The sequence below is a fragment of the Protopterus annectens genome, chromosome 4.part1, assembly GCF_019279795.1.
Source record: "Protopterus annectens isolate FY-2018-M chromosome 4.part1, PAN1.0, whole genome shotgun sequence".
NCBI classification, from domain to species: Eukaryota; Metazoa; Chordata; order Ceratodontiformes; family Protopteridae; genus Protopterus; species Protopterus annectens.
Window position 1 is genome coordinate 459,327,914 of NC_056734.1, and position 7,020 is coordinate 459,334,933.

A 7,020-nucleotide genomic window follows, 5' to 3' on the forward strand; every position below is an offset into this window, starting at 1 on the left:
CATTTCAGCATGTCTGCCCATGGATCCTCCCCTTTCAATGCAGCCTCATCTCAAAATGCTGTTGTAATGGGTTTTGCATAAGAGGCTTCCAAAAAAACTGGTGTCCCCTCATTTGTGTTAGTGAAGCTAAAACATGCATCATTTGAACCAGCTTATCTAGCTGACTTGAGGTTCTTAACATGGAAAACAGTTTTACTGGTTGCTATAGTCTCTGCAAGAAGGGTATCTGCCTTGCAAGCTCTTATGGTGAGTCAACACTACCTCATTTTTCCACAGGGACAAGGTTTCTTTGAAATCCAATCCTTCTTTTATGCCTAAAGTGGTATCCAAGTTTACTTTAAACTAATTTATCCATTTCCCCATTTTCTTTTCTGAACCTAAAAAATAAAGGATACTCCACATCTTCTATGCCCACAAACAACTCAGACACTATCTTGATAGAACTAAATCTTTCAGATCTTCCATTCAATTGTTCATTCCTTGAGAAGGTAAGAAAAAGGGACAATCTGTGTCAAAACAGACTATTCCAAATGGTTGTCTAAGGCTATTGCGGTTTTTATATTCACCATAATAAAACTGTACCAGGCAGGATCAAGGCCCAGTCTAGCAAGGCCTTAGTTTCCTCTGTGTCTTTCTTGAAAGGGTTGTATTCTAGTAGTTTTCTAGAAGCTGGTACTGTACATACTTTTGCAAAGCACTATAAGCTTGATTCCTTCTGTAGGTCCAGATCTAGCTTTACTAGAACAATTCTACAGGGGCTCCTGGACTCTTCTCCATCCACCTCCCAATTATAGTTAGCTAAGGTATTTTACCCATATAGCTAAGGTTACTGCAGAAGTGATCAATATGATGAACATAGTACAGTTCTGCAAACTAAACTTACCATAACAGTATATGTTTGAAAGATCACTGCTGCAGTAGCCACATCCTCCCTCCACCCCCCCCTCTTGTTTTTTGGTGTGGAAATTTTTTTTTATGTTTCCAAGCATTGTCCTTTCATGGATCAGCCTCCCTATCTCTGCTGGCAGGAAAGCTCTGAAGAGCTTTGCTCCCAAACTTGTTTTTTAGTCAACTCAGCTTGAGCTGCATGACAGTTTGGGACTGTGAAAGGTGCCCTAAAGATTTGGAAGCTGGCCAGCTGTCATAATCTTGGCAGGACATATCCCTCATAGCTTAGGTTACTGCAGCAGTGATCATTTGAACATCTACGGTTATACAATTTGTGGTGACTGCAATGAACTGCCTGGTGAGTAAAGAGGATTCTTTGTGACCGGAGTCTCCTAGGTATATCCTAAGTGGAGGATTACTTGCAGGTGTGGGTTGCCATAGTGTTGACAGTTCTGTGCAGAGTCCAGAGTCAATGGGTGATGCCAGTAGAAGAGTTACAATTCGTAGGAACTGCAATGAACCACCTGGCGAGTAAAGAGGAGCCTTGGTGACCGGAGTCTACTAGGTATAAATCTAAGTGGTGGATTACACCTGCGAGTAATCCACTTAGATTTTAACATCTACTGGTATGGTAAGTTTTACTTATATAACTGCTCTTTACAGCTCCCTTTTTAGAAACAAAAATAAATGAATGTCTAAGGTAGCTTTCTGACATATCATTTATTAAAGTCTCCAGATTTTACACTGTGTCATCGATATTATACATATTTTACTCACGCTCAGATTTTTAAACTTGATTTTCTGACTACTATCTCAAAGTCCTAGTATAAGTAGGAGGGACTGTGTGTTATTAGGGAGCCACATTTTATGCTAATTAGGTGTCCAGATTTTTAACTGCTTGTGCCTACTTTTCAAGAGCCTCTGTACCTATTTTCAATATCTGCCAGTTAAGAGTTATGTCACCACTGAAAAACAGGCCATTGTACCGTGTAGGTTTATATGGATAGCAAATAAATAAAATAAAATTACAATGATAATAACAGTAAAAATAAACAGACCGCATGAAAAGAGTTACATATTTTTATGTATATATCTGTTATCACAGTTACAAAATGAGTGCAGCAACAGTGAGCTTGTTCATGCAGATGATGTGCCAGCCAGTTGTGTGTTATCTATAAATGGCTGTCACTCAAACTGATATCTGCTGCTTTGCTGAAATATTTTTTGGGTGGTGGAGTAGAATGCAGACTAATTAGTTTCTTAAGTATAGAAAAACTTCCTTATGGTCTTAACTTATCCTTCATAAATTATTCCCACAATCACTGTACTGAGTTTGCACCAGCATGAAATTCCATTGTTCATTTTGTTTTCAGTTTCTCTCACAGGTTTTGCTGCTTTTATACCTAAAGAAAGAGAAAAAAAATTTTGCCTACAGGTTGAACTCTTCCTTAACTATTGTGTCTATACCTTAACACTTATATGCATTAATAAATGATACAAACAGTCAGAAGATACTTTGAAGTGTCTGTCTGCAGCAAGCCTGTTCATAAAAATGACATGCTTGCGAGGGAGTGCATTTCTACACGCCCAATGGCATGCACAGTAGAGGCAGATATGCTAAAAGCTTGTTGTGGTAATAAAAATTTGGCATCATATATTTCACTAAACTTACCATGCCAACCTAAATAATATAATAGAGCAGGATAGGTAAAAATAGATAGATATGGAGAGAGAATAAAATAGCAACATTAGGAATGGGAAGAACAGCTAGACTATAAGGTCATACAGCAGCTTACTACCCCCATATCTCACAGTCATTTGTATATAGCTAATTCTCTTCCTATGGATCATACTGAATCACAGAGGGGCAGTTTGTGCTGGATCAGCAGTCCTTATATCGCAGTCCTCTGGAAGCTTCCACTATGAGTGGACAAAAGTGAATGCGCTGAGGATCAGAATCCCCAAACTGCATTTGTTGAAAACATCTTGCCAAAAACACCTTTTAAAGTGTTTTTGCAGGGAGGCAAACCCCCCAACTTATATATACCAACACCAAGGATGCAGTTACTTAAAAAAGAAGTACATTTCTCCCAAAAGAAATCACAGCACAACTCACTGAAAGTGATTTCTTATGGTGGATCTCCAACTATTGGTGAGTTGGTGCTTGGGCAGTTGAAGCACGAGAGTTCAAACTTCTTCCACCAGTACTGTTACACCTCTGGAATTCTTCAGCGAATATGACTTAAGGACAAACTGCAGTCTGCCTGCATTATCTGCAGGTACCTCAGGCCACTGCAAAAATTAATGCATTCTAGTGGGTTAGTATGCATATTATTTACTGCTGACAGCCAGCAATTAGTGCAAGGTGCTTTTCCAAATATTTCAAACATTTTTCAAGGCCTGGTAATATGGTATACAACAATCTCTAGCAAGTATATGAATTCAGAAATATTCGACAAATTGGCCATCCACAGGTGCTAAGACTTTTGGAAACATAGATCAGTTTTATATGAAAAGCTGTACATGTAAGGTTTCATATGAGTATCTACAGTGGATATAAAAAGTTTACACTCCCCTGTTAAAATGCCAGTTTTTTTGTGATATAAAAAAATGAGACCACAACAAATCTTTTCCCACCTTTAATGTGACCTATAACCTGTACAATTCAATTGAAAAACAAACAAATCTGTTAGGGGAAAAATATAAAAAATAAAAACATACAATAAGCTGGTTGCATAAGTGTACACACCCTTAAACTAAAACTTTGTTGAAGCACCTTTTGAATTAATTACAACATTCAGTCTTCTTGGGTACACACCAGCCATCAATTAAAGAGACTCTGATTAACCCCAAATAAAGTTCAGCTGTTCTAGTAGGATTTTCCTGACATTTACTCAGTTGCCTGCTACAGCAAAAGCCATGGTTCAATGAGAGGTTACAAAGCATCAAAAGGATCTCATTGTTGAAAGGTATCAGTCAGCAGAATGGTACAAAAAACTTTCCACAGCATTGGATATACCTTGGAACACAGTGAAGACAGTTAACAAAGTGGAAAAAATATGGAACAGCAGTGACATTGCAAATAACTGGACATCCTTCCAAAATTAATGAAAAGACAAGATGAAAACTGGTCAGGGAGGCTGCCAACAGACCTACAGCAACACTGAACATGCTGCAGGAATTTCTGGCAAGTACTGGTTGTGTACTACATGTAACAACAATCTCCAGTATTCTCCATATGTCTGGGCAATGTGGTAGGGTTGCAAGACAGAAGCCTTTTCTTAAAAAGAAAAACATCTAGGCCTGGCTAAAATTTGCAAAACAATACATGAAGTCTCCTAAAAGCATGTGGGAAAATAGGGTCTACTTTAGAACAGAGAATGATCAGATGATCGAACACTGTTAGTTCGAACACTACATGTCAAACCGGCAAAATAGCAAATGACCGGAACAGCAAATTTTTTTCCCAGGGAAAGAAATCACTGGGCTGGCCATCTGGGTTGTGCCATTTCCTCCACTGTAGTGCGATTTCGGAGTTGGAATATTTAAGTAGGGGGGGTGGGGGGCAGAGCCCCTCACATGGGGCATGGGGGGGTGTGGTGGGTGAAGCCCCCCACTTTATTTAGTGTTTAGTGGGGTTTTTTTTGGGGGGGGTTGTTTTTTATTTGGGAACAGCGATTTTTTTTTTCCCCTGGGGAAAAAAAATCGCTATTCGAGTTGTTCGCTGTTTTGTATATTCCACATTTAGGGGTCGATATAACAACGTTCGATCATCTGATCATTCATTGTTATAATATATACCCGGGAAAATGTGTTTTGGTCTGATGAGACCAAAGATGAACTTTTTGGCCACGATTCCAAAAGGTACGTTTGACGCAAAAACAACACTTCGCATCACCAAAAGAACAACATCCCCATGGCGAAGCGTGGTGGTGCCAGATGAAGATGAAGATGCTAGAAGATACAGATGAAGATGAAGAGGAATTTCACCTTTCAACACAACAATGACCCCAAGCACACATCCAAATCAACAAAAGAATGGCTTCATCAAAAGAAAATTAAAGTTTTGGAATGCCACAGCCAGAGCCCAGATTTAAATCCAATAGAAAATCTTTCGGGTGACCTGAAGAGGGCTGTGCACAAGAGATGCCCTCACAATCTGACAGATTTGGAGCACTTTTGCAAGGAAGAGTGGGCAAATATTGGCAAGTCAAGATGTGCCATGCTGATAGACTCCTACCCAAGAAAACTGATTGCTGTAATTAAATCAAAAGGTTCTTCAACAAAGTATTAGTTTAAGAGTGTGCACACTTATGCAACCAGCTTATTGTATGTTTTTTTATTTTTTATATTTTTTCGCCTAAGAGATTTGTTTGTTTTTCAGTTGAATTGTACAGGATATAGGTCAGTTTAAAGGTGGGAAATGTTTTGACATAATTTATTGTGGTCTCGTTTTTTTATATCACAAAAACCTGGCATTTTAACAGGGGTGTGTAAACTTTTTATATCCACTGTATATACTGAAAATGTCTGTGCTGCACATTTCAACTATTAGTAGTTCTATTTATTTATTTATTAATTTCCATATTACTGTCTGAATAGTTATGGGGGAACATGGCTATCCCTTTGTAGTAGAAACCTGAGATGGAAAAAAGATTCCACACAAAGCAGGCAAAATTAAAACAGAAAGTAAACACGAGACAGCTTTAAAAGCAGCAATATCCATTGCTTATTTTTTTTAGCTGTCTCGCTATATTAAACTTTATAAATTGATAGCGAAAAAAAAAAAAAAATCGGAATCTTTGCGTTCTCCGTTGCCCACAGACTGATCTGATGTATGAGCATGCGCAGTACATCAGAAACGCCGCAGAATACATTATTTAAGAAAAGTAATTATTTCTTTTCTTAAATAATGTCAATAGCAATAACTATGGTAATGGTGGGTTTTATTCACGGTTGCTTGTTTTTGCTTATCCCTCGGCTTTGCTCGGGGACCAACACAACCGGGTAGCCCATAATACACCACACCGGCGTGGGTTTGCTATATAGTAACATGCTAATTTGACAACAGAAACTCACAAGGTATAGACGAAATAGTCTCATACTTAGTCCTGCAGACAATATCCATACTTTTGGACATCGTCTGAAACTTCTCACTCTTGGTTGGTCAAAGCTAAATTTGGAAACTGCTCTTTTCCCCAAGATGAGTTCACGTGAAGCTGGAATGACTGGTATCTACCCTTGAAAGGGAAGTGTCAGAGTAAAATTCTCTACAGAAAAAAGCTGTTTTAAAATGTCTTTTGACTTGCTTGAGTGCCATTTTGACCACCTGGCTACAACAAACTGGCACTCCAACATGCCTTCTGTAAATTGTACTGTAAGTCTGCCAAGCACTCAAAGAAAACATACTATGTAGTAGGCAAAGAATAAAAAGGTTTCCTTACTCCTTGGTCAGGTAGTTCAAAAATGTACATTATCAAAAGCATCAAGAAGCAGGTAGGAAAAAAACTGGGAAAATTTACAGTAAGTTAGCTTTCAGCTTTTGGTATAGTTGGAACTATAACTAAGTGATTTATTGATATTTGTCCTGTGTTTTGCTCCGATGGTATGCAGTTCCTCTAGTGTTGTTATACATTTTCTCCTCTATTGTCTTCCATGATACATGCCTCTTTTATTTATAATTTCCTTTATAAAAATAAGTTTTCTCAAGTGATGACATAAGGGATTCACTTAACCTTTATCCCTATGATTTGAGCATATTAAGTAGCATGGTGATCGATCCATAACTGTAACGTATGCACCACTGCTCATGTGTGGGTGCCTATCAATTAAAGTCTATGGATGCAATCCAACATGATCCCTAGGGTGACATCAGTTAAAGGTACACTAACGTTATTTGAGCTATGGTTTAGTTAAAAAATGATTTTATTATTTAAAAGAAAATAGCCCAAATAAATAAGAAATGAAAAGGACAGCCATGCTTCGTGGAACTTGAAAGATGCTTCTATACCCTGTAGGAATGCCAGAAAAACACTTTAGTTGTACAGTAAATCTACAGTCACTGAATATTTTGGGAAATTGAAATTACTTAAATTACTTCTCTATGAGACATTCTTTTATATAAATTGTATC